The sequence below is a fragment of the Mercenaria mercenaria genome, chromosome 8, assembly GCF_021730395.1.
Source record: "Mercenaria mercenaria strain notata chromosome 8, MADL_Memer_1, whole genome shotgun sequence".
Classification (NCBI taxonomy): Eukaryota; Metazoa; Mollusca; class Bivalvia; order Venerida; family Veneridae; genus Mercenaria; species Mercenaria mercenaria.
This window is the reverse complement of record NC_069368.1, coordinates 23,103,213-23,125,685: the sequence shown is the minus strand read 5'-3', so window position 1 is coordinate 23,125,685 and position 22,473 is coordinate 23,103,213.

Below are 22,473 nucleotides of genomic sequence, written 5' to 3'. Positions count from 1 at the left end.
GGGCTAAAATGGCCGGCATATTCTAAAATGAAGGTAACCATCCAAACTATGGATTATGGAACGTTTATTGTTCAAAGACTCCATTTTTGTTCAATAAAGTTTTGAGATCCTATGGAAACTATTAATCCTAACTTTTGAAAGGCTTCTATCAAAATAAAACATATCTATCGGGAAAGAAACGTTAGAAGAAAGGTAGGAATTCTAATCATTGCATTTGATTAAGTGCCAATGTTTAAGGTCATTGTGGAGTTCAACGCGATACGAATGGTGGGTCAGCAAATTGGTACAGTGTTCATGTGTGGCAGAGACATAAAGCACGCATAAACAGCTACAGCACTATTGGAATATGATGATATTCGTATATTTTGATGGTATAGCACATATCAAACAAATATATTCATCAAGAAAATAATCTGTTGAAATAAAGTGGGTGGGGTAAGATATATTTTTATTATTTCACATTATTTAATTGTTTAAATACTTCAATATTGTTATTACAGTGACAACACATATTCTAGGATGGAAAACCGAGGAGAATAAGATGAAGTTTTGCTGTGTAACATCAATAAATAATAAATTACGCAAAGTTGTATTTTCAAACTTGGCCGCCATTTTGATGACGTCTTAGATCGGTCCAGTCGCGAAACTCGGACTGGCGACATGTCTTTTTATGACATTCAGATATGGTCTTACATTTTTGTATATGTCGCCATTAATTTTTTTTCCGATCGCACGGGATTCCCGTTCTGAATACACTATAAGCTACTATTTAAAAACTATCCAACCTCTGTGAATTTTTAAGCTGGTAAAAGTTCTATTGCTATGATTATCATAAGTCTCCCTGCTTTTTCAAACAGAATTATCATCTCTTGTCAACATAGCTTGTTGAATTTACAATGTGTCACTTTTTGAGATGCAAGTGAATTGTAGAAATTGTTTACTTCTTACGAAGTCTTTAATAATAAGTCTGAATCTAGTTTAGTCCAGATGTTTTGGTTTTCAAGTCTGTCGCGCTTTCTAGTAGCACATTTGGTTTTAATGACATGTCCTCCCTCACCAGTAACAAAATCCGGGCCATCGTATAGTCGGTTTATTCAGTTTGAGATACACAGACAACATTAATATAAGCACTTCTGGAATTTGCAAAGTATATGACGTTTCCCTTAGCATTGCTTAATATTATCTATCTATGAAAAACGGCGTTAAACCCAAAACAAACAAACAAAAATCTGTCTGCCGTTACTGTCCAATTGTTTATAGGGACGTAGACACAATACGTAGGTACCTGTTCGATAAGAATTTTATTGTTAACTCAGTGCAAAGTTTGACATTTACCCTTTATTAGCGATGCTTTTATATATTTGATGTATATATTGTAATATTTCATTGAAATTTCAGAAACTAGCTCAGATGAGCGATTCTGCGTGCAAACTTTGAAAACAATCAGGCTATTTTATAAATGGACAATAAATTTTAATGCAAGTAATGAGAGCTTAACCCTTATCATGCTAAACACGATTGATTCTGCCTTTGCGACCAGTGTAGATCATGATCAGTGTGCACATCCGTGCAGTTTGATCATGATCTACACTGTTCACCATTCAGTCAGTATCTTTTGGTAAGCACCCCTTTTAGCAGTTATTGGTACTGTCCAAATTGAAAGATGGACAAGTTCATCATAGAAATTTAGCAGGGTTTGGGTTAATAGAACGTTGAAATTCAGATCGTATCAATACTGTAACATCAAGTTTAACATACACCTAAATTAGATCCTTTAATCTGATAATGTGATCTTTGCATTTACCTAAGTCATTTCCAGCTATTGTCGATGGCTAATGCATTATTGTTTGATTTTGATATAAAGCATTATATTTGTAGTTAAACTATTGTATGAATAAAAGTTAATACCATAGATAATGCCAAATAAAGGTAGATTTTTTCCCCCTATTTTAAAGTATAATTTGTACTTAACGTTTTTTTGTTGTTTTTTTATTACTATATAGTTGTTTCAAGGAAGATGAAAGTTTTCTTTTGTTGCGATATTTTGCACTTTTTTATTGCTAAATTTGTGATAATAATTTGTAATAATGTTTCTAATGCGGTCTAACAGTTGGGCCCGCGGTCAGTGCCAAACACCGTAATCATTATTTTAGTTGTTCCGCATTACAGGCGCTTTCACGTTCTCATGAATGAAGTTTTTTTTACGGAAAATGAGACGAGTTTTCTTTTCTTATCTGATGTTTAAACAAATCAAAATCGCAAAAATATATCGATCTATACTTTTAATAATCTTACTTGCAAATATTTCCACATCAATATGGCCTTTATATAAATATCTATTTCTGTTTTTGATTTTAGCCAGACAAACCTGTGTTGAACTAGAGACCGGACAATAGTATAAACTATGGACAGGCAATTTATATAAAGAATCAAGTAATACTATCATATATCACCTTTCTTATGCTGATTTGATAAGGCTGATGTTACTGGAAAACAGTAAAGGAATACCCTATATTAGCTCAATAACAGGGTGTTGTACAGGTTATATTAAGAGTTGGCTATACTTTTGACCCCTGGTTACGTCTGTAGAGCTGAAAACATCATTAAAAGCAAGACCTTCCTTTGTTTTGAACTTAATTACTGCGCGTCAACAAACAAATAAAGTTAATATTGGCAGTAACAGAGTCATTTGATAAGTCTTAGGAAAGGCAGAACGACGACAAGTTTAAAGGTGTATTTAATTATACACATAGACATTTTTGCATGTACAAGCACCCATTTAGCATGAATTTTATCAAACATACAGGATAAATGCGACTTGAGCGCTTTTCACGAACGATGTCTTTAATTTTATTTTTGCAAACTCGAATTAAACGCAGTCCGTCTAATACATTCTTCAACTGTAAGTGCTTACCTGACGTTGCGGGTACTCCGCTTTGTGGTATGTGCTTCCAGTCAGTGTCCTGTTACTTTAGTTTTAGCATGGGTATAATAATATCTTGCATTGAAATCAAAGAAGCAGACCTTTGAATAAAAAATAATCTGGTGCTCCTTTGAAATAATGGCATAGACGAATATAGCGAAAATAAATAGCTCGCAAAATTTTATGATTTCATACAATATAATGTAAAAGCAGTAATCGAATTTTTTTGTTTGTTTATTGCTTAAATACCTTGAATTATTGCAAAATTGCATAAACATATTTAAAAATTAGAATTTATTGATTCTTAAGTTGAAACACATTCGTACAGAACCGCAGGTTTGCACAGAGGTCAGGGTTATTATAATACTAGGAGCATCGTACCCCATGTACCTTTCATATTTTTCTACTGTCCATGCAGGACTTTTATTACGTCTTTTGTCCAGTCCTTACAACAAAGCTGCCTTCACAAAGGGACAGCAGCGGGGAGGGATATTACTATCGAATGATCTTGGTATTTTACGGATATGATATGGAATTTCTATGACGACAAACATTTTTGTCATACATTTGTTTGACATGAAAGGTGTGTTAAACTTATAATTTCTGAAAGACTTACACGACATTGTTGCATTTTTTACTGATAAAGCATTACATTACCTTATAGATACATGTACTTTGGTTCAAACAATTCAAGCTGTACCCGCGAAAATAGGTAGACATTAGACAGCATAGTGTTTAGGCCTTCAAAAAATAAACATATACATAACAATATGAATAAAGAGGTAAATGAGCTCAAATATATCATTTCGTGACGCCGATTGACATGCATTTGTCATAAATCAGGCAACAGTGCAATAAAAGTAGTGTTGTTGAAATTTAGAAAACAGCAATTGACCTGCAACGGCAACACCTACAGTAACTGCTGGTCAGTAAATCGCTCGTATGAACCACCGACTGCAAGACAAATGTCATCAAAGAATAAATTAGGAGCAAAGTTACAAAAACGCAAGATTAGTCAGCTCAACACTGCACAATTCAGAAACGGGCAATTTTCTGGAGACTGTAAAAGAAAATATGGACTCGGACAAAGGAAAATCTTGTTGTTGTTTTTTTTTTGATGGGGCTATGATCCTCTTAAATGGAAGTTACGGGCACAGGTGGTTGTGCTGCATCCAAAAAAGTGACAATAATAGTGAACGAGTTAGGATTATTAAGGTGGTTCTGCACGTTTGGATCGAAATTTTTTCTACAATGTAGAATTCGATTTAACTCTGATTTTCAAAATCTTCAGAGTATACCTTAAAAATTCAGCAAATAAAAAGGATAGGGTCGTGTGCTTGACTTTTTGCTAGACTGATTTGAAAAATTTGGACCGCACGCAATATTTTACATGGGAGTCTATGGTAAATTCATAACTTTCATAACATGTTCGCGAATAGAAATTTTTCTACAATGTAGATTTTGATGAAACGCTAAATTAAGACATTATTTTGATTTTCGTAACGTGTTATATTTTTAATATCATATTTTGACTTTAGAAATATAGCAACTGTGCCATAAATGTAATAAATTTACTCACGGGTTTCGATTAATTCAGAAAATGATTTTCGTTTCCGTACGCCGAATCCATGCTTTATTCTACGTTTTTCGGATAAATGACGTTACGCAATCACTTCCGGTTTATTAAACGAGCAGAACTACCTTAAGCCAGATCACGCATCCGCGCATTCTGGTCAGGATCCATGCTGTTCGCTTTCAAAGCCTATTGCAATTAGAGAAACCATCAGCGAACAGCACTGATCCTGACCAGACTGCGCAGAATGGTCAGGATCCACGCTGGTCGCAAAACCACGATGTTGGTTTTCTCGTGGCGCGGCTCATATATTGTACCTGGCTAAACATCTGAACAGATATATAACTTTCTGTCTCAGAATACACGTATTCTTTTATGGTATTATATACCTTGTTTCAAGTAACATTAATTTAACTAATAAGCCGAGAGAGAAAACTACCTACCACGTGACCGTTGCCAATCTCATTTGCAGCTTTAAAACCACAGCTTCTATCAACGTAGCTTATTAAATAATGGAGTGTCTTTGCTTTGAAGAGGATTTTAACGGCATAACAGAAATGCAGAAAGGTACGTGTTTGTATGACAGATTTGTTGATAAATACTATTTACTAAAATTATTAGTTAAGGTAGTTCTGCACGTTTGGATCGAAATTTTTTCTACAAATGTAGAATTTGATTAAACTCTGGTTTTGCAAAACTTCAGAATATACCTAGAAAAAAAATCAGCAAATAAACAAATAGGATTGTCTGCTTGATTTTTTGCTACTTAGTAGTAGACTGATTTGAAAAATTTGGACCTCATGCAATATTTCATATTGAGAGTATAGGGGAAAATTATAACTTTCATAACATTTTCGCGATTAGAATGTTTTCTACAATGTAGATTTTGAAGAAACTTTCTACGGTTGTTCATAAACATATGGACTATAATTTGGTGAAATTAAATGTATTGGTCCATGTGCTCATTTTTGTGATATTTGACTATGATTAAAGTGAACCGGACATTTCACGCTAATTTTAACACATTATTTTGAATTTATTTAACGTGCCGTATGTTTAATATCATATTTCGACTTTAGAAAAATAGCAACAGTGCCATTGTAATAAATTTACTCACAGGTATCAATTAATTAAGAAATTGATTTTCATTTCCGTACGCCAAATCCAGGTTTTATTTTACGTTTTCCGGATAAATAACGTTACGTCATTACTTCCGGTTTTTCAAACGTACAGAACTACCTTTAAACATAAGCGTAGCAAACAAAAACTAACTTTCAAATTAACCATTGTTCCAATTTTTAAATTCACTTATTATATACACCACAATCATTATTTTAAGCATAATCATAACATTGTCTAATCAGAAAGTTTAAAATCATTACAATGTACATTTTTAAAGAAATTAATTTCCTCGTACAAATAGGCAATTAGTACAAAGGATGATATGGACATGATTTTTACCGACTAATATTTATTATACAATGTTTTTATTCTTAGTTTAATAGGTGTTACAGCCATAGTCTTTTGATTCAAAATAATGTTCAATCTAAGAAAAAAAATTTCTTTGAGATCTTAACCAGCAAAAATATTAACTGTAAGAACCTTTTTATTTACATTCGCCATTGAAAATTTTGACGTTCTTTGTATATGAACATTGAAAGGACAGTGCTGCGTAGTCATAATGTCATTGTTGTGACGACGTCCGCGTATAGTCAGGGAGAACGTTCCTTAGATATTAGAGAGTTTGAGATTTCAAACTTCGCCTTCCCCTTTAACGTCTCTCATATATATTTTGGGTAAAACGTCACCGATATGCGTGTATTTTATTTATATCACACGTTGCTACTAAAGTTTTCCATGTAATATCACGTAAGCCTAAGACTTCTCTTTATTACTATGCGAAATAAAAAGCTTAGTTTCAGGATATCTGCTTATTAAGTTATTTGATTATCCATATATATAATTAGACTAAATTTGATGCGAAACACTATCAATAGGTATAAGAATAATGAAGCTTTGTATGGCTAATGATTTTAACTAAATACATTGAATTGAACCTGGAAGTATGAAGTTATCAACTGATTTTGAGAAACTTTGAGATTTTGTTCAAACTTTAACTTCTACGGCATATTTGTGTCCCCAGGCGGTATCGACTATACCAGATGGGCCTTTTTGTCGTATAAAGTGAAGTTTTGAACGTCCGAAGATGTGATATCACGAAAGTCGAAACTTCATTCTTTTTACATCTACTCTGTCCACATACTCGGCATCAAAGACTGAAATCTGGATGGAGGCACATGGCATGACAGTCATTTTACTTGAAAAATAAATAATTACGCGCGATTATCATTTGGTGGAACATTTTATTTTCACATCCAAATAAAATCAATTTGTTTCTGTCGGACACTTAATACGACAATTGCGTTTTAATCATAAACATAAAATGGTACTAGTAAGACGGAAATTCTTCTGAAGTATCAGACAATTTCAGATCTATGATATCATGATGAGAGACGTTTCTTGTTAGCCGTATGAGATAACTCCACTCTTTAAATGCACGGAACCAGAGCCTGGCAGAGGGACATTGTGGGTTAATTCCCGCTTTGTTTCTTACATGTTACAAAGAAAGTCGGTCTTGAAACTCGGTGTGACCCTACCCTACCCACCCCCCCCCCCCCCCCCCCCCCGCCTTAAATTGGGTGACCCCCTCTTTAATGTTGGTGTCCCTCTAACCAAAATTCCTGGATCCGCAGATGCTTTACTTATAAAATAGAGTATTAAAATCATATTGTGCTCTCTGAGAGTTTGGCATTATACAGAGTCATACAGAGTGTCATTATCACTTTGATACGATCATTATAGGTTATTAACTTTGTATGTGGATATATGCACGAGTTCTGCAGCGGTAATATTGCGCGACGTTAGAAGCGCAATATTGTTTGCGAAAGAACGAGTGCATATATCCACATACAAAGTTGATAACCTTTTTATTACATATCCACTATCAAATGATTAATTTATATCTAAATTATCGTTCTGTCACGAAAGACAGGAAAAAATACGGAAAAAATTTCTCCGAAAACGCAATTAACAAATCAAACTGACGCGCATTAATATTTTCCGCGAAAATGACGCCGACTTGTTGTCGCAACGTGCGCGTGGACGCCATGGACGTCACGCGATTCTTTCCATTACAACGTTAAGAAACCATTCCACGTCCTATATTAGTCCAACTCATGGGGTAATTATAACTTTCATTTCATTTCAGTCTGATAAATTACTACATGCCAGTATCTAATAGGTGAGATTAATCAAAGTGTAAAAGTAAACAAAATGTTGCATAAATTACAAATTAAACAAACACACAATAGCAACAAAAAATCTAAAGAAACGAGATCAGCAATGGACGCACCGTCAGGGGAGGTAACTAGAGTCACGGATTGGGACTAGTCCGATATGAAAGCGTTCAACGTCATGATATGGAAAAATATTGCACGATCGCGGTCTATTGAAACCCAATGGAAAATAATTTTAGGTATATAATAATCATTTTTATTTTCTCTCATGATTGATTTACAATCGTGCATTGTATACTGACTATACAGACATAATTTTATATAAAACCTAAATGTTTGGAGCAATACTAACGATTTTTTACATTGTTCACATTGTTTTATCGTCTGATTTTTTTTTGTAATCGCTCTAATATCCATGCGATATTAATTGAATTTTTTCTTTATTTAATTTTCATTTTTTCATTTCTAAAGTCGCTTGTAAAATTCCTGCCCTTTCGGACAATTGGTATCAAAATGCACGAAAAAAACGATCATAATTACGGACAAATTGAATGGGCGGATTAAAAGAAGTAAGGTTCATTCTAATGTTTGAAATCTCAAGGAATTTTAATTTTAACTTCAACTTTATACGTTAACTTCGCAAGAGACGTTGAAGGGGAAGGCGAAGGTTGAAATCTCAAACTCTGTATTATCACAGTGTTTCCTTCTGATGAAACAATGGCCGAAAGGCTGAATTTAATGTTAAATGCAATGAAACGTGTGCAATTTATAATATAATCTTGTTTACAAATGGAAAGAAAATATAATGAAATATAAGAAATGTTTAATTTTCGATGTTTATTTGAAATGAACGACAGCTAGTGCGATTCATTTTTAATTTTGCCGATCATACTCTGTTGTTCATTTCGCATAAACACCGAAAACAACTTAAATGAATAAAAAGACACAGCAGTTTCTATAAGATATTGGAATAAAGGTTCAGGTCACTAGAATATGTTTTATATTATTTTTGTATTTTGTATTTGGACAATAAAACTACTCCCTTTGACTTTTCACATAAAATCAAGAACAATCATGATGATAACAGTAGTTCAACCTGACGTCTTCAGTGTAGATGTTAACTATAGAAAATCCCCATTCTGTAATAATACCTATTCAAAGAACCTATCTATTAACAGGAAGTGCGTCTAGCTCACATATTTTTAAAGCCATACCTTCCAATGATTGAAACATACAGGGAGTTGAACATAAAGATCGTGTGTATAATGTATGCATTTATTTAGTAAAGATTTATTTTGAAGTACATTTATATATATTTCTTACCAATAATAAAAAGATATGCATTCAGTCGAAATCTTTTTTATACAGGCCATAGAAAGTATAATTGTAAAATTTTATTCACTGATAGTCCGTACTCGTAAACTACCGAAAAAAATTCGTGAAAGTGTTATTATGATAATGAATAACACTTTTCATATCTCGCAAAAATGAACATATATCGCAAGTATTTACTATGCAAAAGTATTCTAATTTTAGAAATAAGGAACTTATAACCATGGAATAATATCTGATGTTACAGTACATATAATAATAAACTTAATTGCTTTTAAATGATGTCATCAGTAGGATACAAACAAAATAACAGTGTAATTCCAACGCGGTTACATTGGAGTCCTCAAACATTGAAGACAAGTGTAAAAATTTTCTGCGCAGAAAAAATATATACATGAACAAGAGGAATGGCGTAAAGTGGTTGTATATTTATGTAGAGTGAACATAATGTTTGTAAACTTGACAAAATGTCGTCAAAAATGCTTAATAAAACGCTACGTGTGTGGTTGTTTTTCCAACACAGACGTTCCTTCCTGTATTCCTAGAATTCAGTTCAGGCAACGAAAACGTGCAAAAATCAGTTTTATTTTCATGTTAAACTCAGTCTCATATTTCGAATTATTGCAAGTGAATTTGTAAGCAGTGAATAGTCCTCTAATAGTTTAGGATTTTAATAATATTCAAATGGATTCTATGAGTTTTAAGATGTTTTATTTCATTTGAATCAAGTCAGTGTGTCAATACTACATATACGAAGAGTATAAAGATATATTTTGGTATGGTTAAAATGCATCTAGTAAATAAATAACAAAATGTAAGTTTTCTTTTAGGATGCAAAGTATTACTCTAATTCGATTATATAACGTTTTTGGTCAAATTGTGATACAACGTATATTTTAATGTTCCAAAGGGCGTATGCCAAGTGTCCATTCGAATATTATAAAGTGGTCGTTTTTACATATTAATGAGCATACCTTAGTATAGTGTTGTGTAAAATAAAAAAAAATATCGTCTTGTAACTTTTTTAAAATAAGTTTTCAGTTTCTAAAGTAAAATATGCCATTGGCACTTATATAAACCCTTCGAGCCTCATACATCTGCATGGGCAAATGTATCTGTAGAAAAAAAACGCTTATTAACCCCTCTTGAATAAGCATTATACATTTAATATTCTGTCATTAACAGACTCATACTCCCTTATTTTCAAATATTGCGTAAGTATCGTCGTATGAATTGGAGATTTAAGGTTTTTCTTTTAACATTTTTAGGTGTAAAGGGCAAGGAGATCTCAAACATGGACACGCTGGATTTGAATTTTACGTTTTAATCTACTACAAGTAGAAATTGAAGAATGACGGGACGTTGGAAAAGGATATGTAGAGATGTGAGGCCATTCTACATTGAACCGATTTAAGTCTCTGCGATCAGAACGATATAAAGGACACGTCATTTCCACGTTTCATAACATTTGAAATAGAAAATTAATGACTACCCGATGTTGTAAAAAGACATGCAGAAATTTGGTGTTATTTTTACTTCGAACCGTTTTAATACTTAACGATAAGAAATTGAAAGCAAACCCATATTGCGTAAGGAAAGACGAGAATTCGATTAAATATAAAAATTAAGGTTTCCATAAACTGGTGGAAAACACAGGAAGAAAATTCGCTTGAGAACTATAGCTAGAGTTCATGACAAGTAAGAAGAATTCAAATTCACACTTAATGCTACCAATAGACTTAAGTAGAAAATGGAGAACAGTTCTGAAATACTACAAAATAACACGGAGATCATAATAAACGTAAAATTCGCCCTTGCTAGTTTAGTTCCCCAATGGTGTCGAACTGTTCTGATAATTTTTATGTGCATTGTCTTTCTTATTGGAATACCAGGGAACGCATTGATTATATTTATTCAGACCAAAACAAACAAGAAAACTTCAACGGATTGGTTTCTGACTTTTCTTGCAGTATCAGATATTCTCTCTTTGAGTATTAGTGTACCAATCTATACAATTATTATGTCAGAGTTGTGGCCAAAGAGCGGGTAATTAACCGGGCAAGCCCATGGCAACTTATCTTATGATCAGATGTCACTAGGGTGGAGAAGTAAGAAACGAAATAGTAAAAATGTAAGACCTTGGGATGTGCGTGCGTGCGTGTGTGCGTACTTAGGGAGGGTTAGGGATAATATTAAGAAAAACAAGATACAAACAACCTTTACCCCCTTGGAGGGGCGGTTGAGTCAAGGGTCATACGTCTGAAATCACAACCTTTAGAATATTTGAACCTGTTGTATAATATTGACCAATGATATTGTACAATAATTATGCTTTCTGTTTGTGTTTCAAGTGTGAAAACTCCGAACAATATACACAATTGCATATGCAAATATTCTTCATGTTAGCAGTGTTTTACAACGGAAAACGTGTTTATTGGTACTTTGAATAAGAAAAAATTGAAAAAATAAGCTTTATCATATAGAAAGTATATTTAAAGCGACTTTCAAAAATAACATTATCAGTATTTTAAGCAAAGTTGTCGTATTGGCGTATGTTATACATTCTGCATTCAAACCATTTCGCAATGAAGTCGCCAATTTTACAGTTATAAGGACCACTTTTAAAAGGAAAGCTCTCTTTTTCACGTTCCATGATTCGTTTCACGCCTGTAGTGAACAACCGATGAATGAGAATGTAAAATAGTAAGATTTGATAAGAGATATATCAGAAAAACAGCAAACTAAGCTATGTTGTTATTTGGGTGTAGGGGTAGCGTTACGTAATTTAATGCGAAAATGAATTCGGTGACTCCATATTTTTTTCCTTCAGTCGACAGAAAATAAAGTTTTCATGATCATGTTAGTTTTTTGTCAAAGTCTATCGTTTGGGTTTTACATGAGACAAGATTAACGCAAACTTTTATTCAAAACTGAACGTCATATTTGTCGCTCTGACGTCACTTTAACGTAAATATCGGCTTCAACGTTAAAATGATCTCCACAAATTTTACACAATTTCAAAGACATTTTTAAATGAAAATATGATGAGAAACAAGCAAATCGATACTTGTTGACTGAACAGAACGATTTAAGAAATCAGTCTGACGGACGTGAAATAATGGTTCATCAAAAATGGACGTCAATGGTCGTGTTTGAAGGTTTGTAGAGAAAAAAGTTACAGAAATATAAAAAAAGTAAAATACGCATTCTATGAGGAATATGCTGAATTTTATTTTAAACATAATTTTGAAAAGAAACCCAAGAACTTCAAATTAGGCGCATTCCACCTTAAGGTTTCTTAATAAATTGATAAATATATTACGGTATAGAATTGGTATGCTCTATAAATTTAGCCCATTTTATAGTATGTTTTGTAAGCTTGTTATTCATCAAAGTTATTTCTTTTTCAACATTAATTTTCATCTTAAGATACTGTTTGAATATTTCAATTTGTGGAGTGACATTTCTCAGCTTCAATCTGGAAATTAAGTATTTACCTAGAATGATTATGAAGTTAATTACTAAGTCTTGTATAGCGTATTACTAATTAGGTGTTTCATTTAATATGCCAAAACTTACATCCATGAAGTTGAATGTATAAGTAATCTTCTTTGTCTGTAGGAAATTGCTTAAATTTGTCAAAAAATTCTGTACATGCTGAGATTTCCAAAAGAGGTGTTCATTGGTTTCTACATTCATATTACAAAAATTACAAAGGTTTGCTGTTGAAAGATTGCAAGTAAGGAGGTATTTGTTTGTTGGTATAAGTCGCATCAGGTAACGGTATTGGATATTTCACAGTGTTGTATCTATTGTGGTTAGGTGGATTGTATTAAACATTTTTTTCACTCTAGGCTGTTAGTTTTAAATTGGTTATTCCATTTAGTTTCTGCTGTAGCAGGCTCAGTTTTTATGTTATTAAGCATTTTTATAAAGGAATTTATTTACATTTGTGATTTTAATGATCTTTTCTAAAAGTGTCTGAATTCGAATATTTGTTAACAGATTTTGGTCAACCTTCAGTTTATATTCTCTTGGAATAGCACTTATTAAAGAGTTGTATTTCAAGAAATCTTTATCGTTTAGACCATATATGTTTTGAGATTAGTCGAATTTGTAATATTTACCAGTTCTGATATCAGATAGGTGTTCAATGTATTTTATTCCATGTTCAAACCAGTTTTTCCAAAAAAGTGTCTTGCCTGATATTTTTATGTTATAATTATTCCATATGAGATGTGTGCTACATGTATCAATAATCTTTTCTTTATTATAATATCTATTTATTATGAACCATGAAATCTATATGTCTTAAAAAAAGACATTGTTATTACATATATGTTCAATATCATTTTTACTAAGATTGCATTCAAATAAAATTGAATTGCCTAACTTATCTAAAATATTATTATAGAACAATTTCCACTGTCCTTTGTTTTCCATTGATGTTAGTCTTTTAACCCAACTTGCTTTCACGGCATAAATGAAACTTCCTATATCAGTTAGTTTTAAACCTCCTTTTTCATATCTTTTAATAGTACATTTCTTCTGATTTTATCAGGTTTATTGCCCCATATAAAGTTGTAATTGTTTTATTTATATCTTTGATAACAAATTCAGAAGGATTTTGTAAAACAGAGAAAGGATATTCAAGTTTTGATAATGCAAAAGTTTTAATAATAGTGATTTTTTCCCATCAAAGTTAGTTTGTGATGCTGTCATTGTTTTAAACAATTTTTGAAGTCTATTAATTTTGGTTGTAGGTTCAATTCATGGGTTAGTTTAATGTCTGTATGAAAAGTGATTCCTAAGTTTTTTGCTTGTTTTGAGGTCCATATGAAATGTTTGTGTTCGGCATATCTAAGTTGTTTCTCTTGTAAAGAGCCTACTTTAAAAACAGTTGATTTTGATATGTTTAATTTCAATCCGGAGGTGTAACTAAACTGACTTAATACTTCTATTAGCCGGTCGAAAGAACTGTTTTTGCCATCAGTAATATATGTAGCGTCGTCAGCAAATAAACTTTGTTTTACTTCAGTATTTCCAAACAAGATTCCTTCAATATTGTTATCACAATTTATTTTTCTTGCGAGTATTTCCATACAAATTATAAAAATTGAAGAAGATAAGGGTTAGCCCTGTCGGACTCCGCGTTTAATAGGAAAACTTTCAGACAAATGTCAGTTATTAATGATTATACAGTTTATATCAAAATAAAATAGTTTAATCCAATTGATTAAAGATTCTCTAAAGTTTAAGTGTTGCAAACATTGAAAAATAAAGTCGTGATTAAGGCTATCGAACGCCTTTTCATAGTCGGCAAAAGATAGAATACCAGGAAGTTCATTTTTTTCTAAATACATGTATTCTGTTATTTCATAAATTAGTCTAATATTTTCCCCTATGTATCTTCCTTTCATGAATCCAGATTGTTCAGGGTTAATAACAGATGGAAGTATTTTCTTGATTCTATTTGATATAGCTTTAGTTGCAATTTTGTAGTCAACATTAAGTAAACTTATAGGACGCCAATTTGATAATGAAGTTTAATCTTTTCCAGATTTCGGTAATAATGAAATAATTCCTTATTTTTGTAGTTGTGTAAGCGATCCGCTGTGAAAAAAAATTAATATATAGTTCATATAATACATTTTTAAATCTTGCCAGAAAATTTTATAAAACTCTGTTGTCAAGCCATCAGATCCCGGGCATTTATTAGTCTTTATTTCTAAAAGTGCTATTAGTATAGTTTATACTAATTTGCTTTAGCTTGATTGTGATGAAAGCTTTAAGCTTATTGTAACCACTCTCGAGTCCACTTCCTGGAAAAACCAGTACTGATGTCATATGAGAAGTCATGGTCTTGACCCCAGTGGGGCTCGAACCCACGACCCTTGGATTGAGCGGCCGACACCTTATCCACTAGACCACCGCTCCCCCTAAGTGCTATTGAACATTCATACTAAAGTGCTATTGAACATTCATACATGCTATGCTATTGAACATTCATACTCAGAGAGTAGCCCATCACATAAACTAGATTCACTGTTAGATAATTTAATTTGTTGATCATCAAAAAAAAAAAATAATAATAATAATATCAGTGGGCTGTTGATCCTGCTTACTATATACACGTTTATAAAAATTAACTTTTTCATTTAAATTTCATTCTGATTTGTTATTTCAGCTCCATTGCTAATGAGTTTCAATATGTTCTTTTTTTCTGCGTTTCTTTTTTCTAAATTTAAAAATATATTTGAAATTCTTTTCATTTCCTTCAATTCTTATGGCATTTGCTCTTAATAAAATTCCGTTTATCTTGACTTCGTAAATTTGGTTACGTTCTTGATCTTTTGATAATAATTCTTGTCGGTGTATTTCAGCTATATTGCTTGTATCTTTCCTACTATTTCATAATTTCTTGATATGTTTTATAAGTTTCTCTTCAATTTTTTTTTCATTTTCGTTTTTCTTACATGATGAATATTTAATAGTTTCATTTTGAAAGATTTATTTTAATACTTATAATTGAATGATTTAATCTGTTTAAAAGCCAGGCTTGATATCACTATTGGAATCTAGATTTGGAAGATTTTTAGATATTAAAAAATAGTCTAACCTACTCATGATTGGAGGATTATTTTTGGAACGCCATGTAAAAAATTTGATTTTATTATATTGGCGCCAAAATGTCAATTAAATTAGCTTGACTTATCGTGTTATTCAACTTTTGTCTACATTTTTTTGTGGGAATCTTGTCGACTATTTTGTTCATCTTTTTTCGTATCTAAAACAGCGTTAAAGTCATTTTTTGTCATCGTTTTCTATGATTAATTGCTCAAGTTTGGTAAGAACTGTGGAATCATCATTATTCGGACCGTATACATATACGCTTGTACATTATAATAGAAAAATGATACAGATACATCATTGCATTGTGTCTTAACTTTTTAAATTCAATGTGAAAAGGGAGATTTCAGTACTCAACGTAATATTGAGAAAGGATTTTATTATCCATTGCTATCATGAAAACTTACTTGAAAAAAATTAATGCTGAGATACATGTAGTATAAAATTCCTAAAAGCGAAAAAGAAAACAACAAAAGGAGAATAATTCATTGATAAATGCATTAGACTGAAGAAAGAAAAAGTTTATCTTCATAACAATATATGTGTAAAAGTGCAAGGTGACTTTTCAAAGCAAGAAACATTTTATACAATTAATTTTCCATTAAAACATTCTTGTACAGTGTAGAATTTATGATAGTAAACAGTACTTATGAAAGCCATATATTGTTCTATATCGTCAAAGCAAATTTGAACATCCTACCCAGATATATACATTCTATTGTACATGTGCACATTTTGCATTTAATTTTCATGTAATGCAAGGGAGTAATTATATGTTATATCTTTCGTTGTAAGATTAAATGACTTTATGCATAGGCATAGCCTTTACGCAGTCATACAGTGTGTATCTATTTAATGTCATGATACACTAATTCAAGAGTAAGAAACACATTATTTGCATTACTAAGCTATCAAAGCTTGACAAGGGGAAGACAATCCATGGTTCACGCAAATACAGTAAAGCACGGTTATAAATAAACACTACCATGTCAGTTTCATAGTGGTATTTCCAAAGTTACGAATAGACATCGCATATCTCACCTGTCTAAATTACCTGTGTAACCTTCAAGGTTACTGATTAAAGGTGCTTGACCATGAATTGTCTGCTCTTATTAATTTGCCTTATAAAAGCAATGTAAGGATAACGATATTATCTATATAATAAATACTTAAAACGTGTTTTATGTTGAATAGGTTATACATATATACAATACAGTGTCTTTATAAAATAATAAAATCTGTATAAAAGTTTGATTTTTTTTTCAGTCAGCATAAGAACTACAAAACATATTTTCATTTGATTTTCCTTAAATTTGTTCAAGAACTTGTGAGTGCTAATAGGTATAGAAATCTTCACAAGTCTTGGGGTTAAAGGTTAGTAAGATATTAGTGTATATAACGGGACTTATAGATTATATTGGATATAGGTACGAAAGGAGTATTGGAGGGTCGTATTTCACAAACTGGAACATCTTTGCCATTTTTGTTCCATATCTTACTCGCTATAATAGCGATCTGCAGGTTGCACATGCAGATCTAAAGTTTGCTTTTAAAGCTCTGTAGTGTTTTCTTTGTTTCTTTCTTGTTTTTCTTTTCAGCGAATGTGCCGTTTATCTGAATTGTTCGGCGTGTATTATTATTATTATTATACCAGATTTGTTGAGCTACCTTTTCATTTGGAATATACGTTCAAAGGCGCTTTACAATTAAACATGTGACACATCGCAGATATGTAGGAAAATAACAAAACATGACATATGCAATCACAAAACTGAAACTGAACAATTTGATTAAACGCCTTTTTTATAAATGATATATTCAATGGCGTTGTACATAATAATAAAAAATAAACGTTATTACAACAATATCATAAATGAACAATGATAATATTTACAGCCTTATTGTAACAAACAGCCATGACCGCACCCCCACCCTTGAGGTCGTTTTACCCCTATTGCCAATACCAGTGCTTTAAACATCTGGTACGCCCAGACGGGCTGCATATAGTGGTTCAACCTCCCGGTAAATGGTGCCATCATGTACTGTATTAGATAGAAATACCACACACTTCAAGTGAAACCCAAGTCTTGCGAAAAACACACACACAGAACGTCATAACCCTTAAAATGTGACATGATGAAATAAAAGCTGGATTTTCAATTTAGTTAATTACATGATGAATTGTACAGTTAAGAGATCTTCGTCAGCGACGAATGACTTGCCGTAGTTCTGTATTACAAAAATTACAATGGCATATTTATTATGGGTAGAAACAGTCACAGTTGGTATTAATGTGTTGTAGAAAATTTTGAAAAGGTGTGTTTTGAGAGCTCTCTTTTGAATGAATTAAGTGATGAATCCTTTCTGAGATTGTCAGGGAGAGAGTTCCATAGTTTTGCGGCGGCCATCCTGAAACTTCTATCCCCGTAGGTAACCAGTCGACATTTTTGTGGCACAAGGGTTGTTGCTGCACTTGCTGACCTCAGATTTCTAGTTGGCACGTACACCTCCAGTAAGTCTCTCATATACACCGGCGACTGTCCATGCAAGGCCTTGAACGTTTGAATGAGAATTTTGTATTTGATTCTATCTTGTATTTGAAGCCAATGAAGATCTTTAAGGATTGGTTTTATATGTTCAAAACGGGTTGTTTTCGTAATAAGACGTGCAGCTGTGTTTTGAACATTTTGCAGTTTGCTCGTTGTTGATTTTGGCACTCCGTACAAAATAGCATTGCAGTAATCTAATCGTGAGGTCACAAGCATGTAAACAATATACAGACAAAAACAATGACAGAATGCCAAACAAATTATCAACAGTAATAAAATAATAAGAATGTGACAGACATAATAGCCTACCTGTTATACACAAAGCAAAATACAAACTTTTCACATGGAATTTTGAATTAGTAAAGCTGTTTTTAATGTAATAAGAAGACCAATTACTTCATATATAATGAGAAAACAATCCTATTGATAAAATAATAACAGTTAAAATTCTATGCTCACAAGTGTAAAAATATCGAATATCGTTTGTGATTTGTTGCTTTTTAAAACAACAAAGCGACAGCTGTCACGAGCACCTAGGCCTATCTATGATATTGATATAGTTACAAAAATGTATGTTGAACTAGGTTTAGTTATTTGAATATATTGAAATAATTTTTTACCTCTTTCTGTGCAATTGTGACATAACATTCTAAATATAATATAACAATTAATAATTAGACACGTTGATTTTCAGCTTAATTCATTTTTTTTATTATACTATGGTATCCCCTATTGTAATTTTGAGACTAAATACATTTGAAAAAGCAATTATCATAGGGAAAATTATTTTACGTTAATTTGTATATTAACTTGTGATTCTACAATAAAGTATACTATCAATCATAACAAACTAATCATACATGTTGTTTTTGATTCCATTACTATCCGTTTTATTTAAATACATGACTGATCCAAGGGAAATAATTAAATACGACCTGCCCCATAACCGCCGACAACCCTCCAATACTCCTTTCGTACCTATATCCAATATAACCTATATGTTCCGTTATATAATAGGGTTATTACAACAGTAGATTGATCTGGGACGCAGTATTTGGCTCGAGTGGATTTTGCCAGATCGGATCTCACGAGGCGCGCAAGCTCCGAGTGTTATCCGACCTTGCAAAATCCACGAGAGCCGAATACTAAGTCCCAGATCTAGCTACTGTTATAATGACCCTTTTTTATATACCTTTACCATTTTGATTCTTGTTTTGTTTTTGAACGAAATCTTCAATGTTTATCAATATTAAATGGAACTTAGTGAAGTTTTTATGTGCGCTATTTATAGAAATGTGTCGGGTCATGCATTTTTATGAAAATAGTCCGGCAGCATACAATACGGAAGGTACAATACGGAATCTAAAAGGTACAATACGGAATTTTTGTCTGTCTGTTCATATTTAATTATGAAATACAAGCTGATTTTTTACAGAATTTATATAGGTATATAATAAACACTAATATCTTACTAACCTTTGACCCGTAGCGTTTATGATGAATGCAACGCTTCATTGCATTCGCCTTTGCTATATTGTAGTGACCACTACGTTGTTTACCTCTATTACTTTTGAAGTAAATAAATCATATATTATATCTTGGATATTATTTTGCAGGTTAGTTGGACATTTTACTCATTCATTATAGCTACTCTAATTATGCACTGTAATATATTTTCATAGTTTAGCAGTTATTACTTTGTAAAAGGGAATCATTGTTTCATTGTCATTATTCACATTGCATTCGCCTTCGCTATATTGTAGTGACCGCTACGTTGATTATCTCTAATATTTTTTAAGTAAATAAATCATATATCATATCTTGATTATTGTTTTGCAGTTTGTGTCCCGCCAGTCCAAAAGGACGCACGTCTAATCAAACAACTATAAATTTGTTGATATGTTATAAGGCTGAGGCCAAACCTTCAATGAAAGTTATAAGGGCAGTTATCAGCTCTACCGGCTGGAAGCAGGCCGTGACACTAGAGGTGCGCGGTATTACCGGTATACCGGTAACCGTGGTACCATCTTCCCGTGGTACGATACCGCGGTACCATCGGGGAATACCGGTATTTTATCAACATTATCCCTACCTATGTTTATTTTTAATTTACATTGTCTATGTAGCCTTCCGTAACAGCATTTGACACCATGCATGATTTTCCGATTTATATTTCTGGAATTCCCATGCTACTATTATTAGTTTCCAAAAATAACCACCCAATGGTGCAATTGAACATGTATGATCGACCGCGTGATCCCCAATCAAAACCTTCGAAAACCTCCAGATTATTCCGTATAGATGGATGACGTCATGGGCGCACTTGTTTTTACTTCGAGTCTGATAAGGCCTAAAAAAATGTTGTGGTTCTGGTAACATTGCCAAAATTGCTAGGTAGGGTAGGTCGGTTTTTAATTTTTTTTTAATTTTTAAATTATTTTTTTAGGTAAAGTGATTCATTTTTGAAAACCATTATATCTTGTAGTTTTTACTCAGTTTCAACTTAAATCCTAAGGTTTACAATGTATATTTGCTTTAAATGTTGTTGTGTCTTCTTCATTAGTCATTAGTTTAAATGAAACACTGACACTCCTGTGCGATAGTGTTGCATATTATAAAAAATACACTTACCTTTGGCAAAAATAATAACTCCATGTATAAACATCGGACATTGAATAAAAATCAATTGCAAACAAAGCTATCCGTCAAAAAATGTTTACCCCACCCACTTGAAACAAACCTGCGTTCGTAGACATGCCGGACCGAACTACAAAAATTTGCCGGACCGAACATTAAATATGAAATAAACAGGAATCTTGATTCCTACTATCAGTATGCAGCTGTTGATATATTTTTCTTGTATCCAGTCTATTCTACATTGCTTTGGATTAAGAAATCCCGAAAAATAATTATTTTGAAAAGTGTCCCAAAAATATGGAAACAATATTCATCATTCAACCCATCTGTGTTTAAAGCGAAAAAAAAAAAAAACATTAACAATTATCGGTAATTATTCTGTTGATAAACTAAGTAATTGGCCTTGTTTTCTCATCATCAATTAAAACCCCCTCAAAGAGCCAAAAGAAGTGTGTCGGAATCATTGCATCTGAAGTGGAGATCAAAGTGGTATAGTTGCCCGAGATTGTCATGACATTACGTCATGTTTTCGCGCCATGTGACACATCACTGTCTGATCGTACCGCCTCGGTTCTTTAAATTGCTGAGAAGATATCAATAAAAAAAAGTTCCTTCTTTATTTTTTTCTTGAAAGCGAATGTGCAATATCCCGTATTAACTGACAGGTAAATGTGTCAAAAGATAATAGTAGATATCCTACCTCTGTGACTATTTTGCCCTCAAGGAATTTACATTATTGTGAGAAGAATATCTTACATAGTGTCGCGTCAAAAAATAAGTGTACAAAGATTCATTTAATTCTTATTAAAAACCACGACATCATACTGCTTTATTTTAAAACCACATTTCTATCTACGTCCACGAGGAAAAACCGTGGTATACCGCGGTATTTTTTTCAAGGCGGTACCCAGCCCTACGTGACACACGCGTAATTTTAGGGTTTCCAAGATGAATTCTTGTCGTACGTAAAAGTTGCGTAGTATAAAATGCGTCATTTAATAAGAAACATTAAGCTAGGATTCCAGCGAAAACAAATGGATAGAAAGATTCATTTAAAATATCATTGTAAGTAAATATCGGTGTTATTTACTTGAAAACTTTTCGGTAGATCAAATGGAATATTTACCTTTGACAGTAATTGGAAATTGTGCCAGTAAGTACAGTACTTGTGTTATTTCACACCGTTGACTTCTAAGTGTGACCTTGACCTTGGAGCTAAGGGTCTGGGTCTTATGTTGACATATTCAGGTACATAACGCCATCGTATAAAGGTCAAGAAATATTCCTATGAAAATGCCTATAAAAATTTGATGTTTTGACTGAATCTTCATCAAATGATATTTTGAAAATTTATGTCTGACATTTTTTATTATAATCAATGACTTTTTATTAAATTTCTGTAACAGAAATAGGTTTTCACATATTCCTTAGTTTTGTTTGATAATTTGTGCTTTCAAGGTGAGTTCATTAAATCATGAGTATTAATATCATGTGAGCTCTATTAGTATCAATAAAATGTGTTAAATGAGAAAA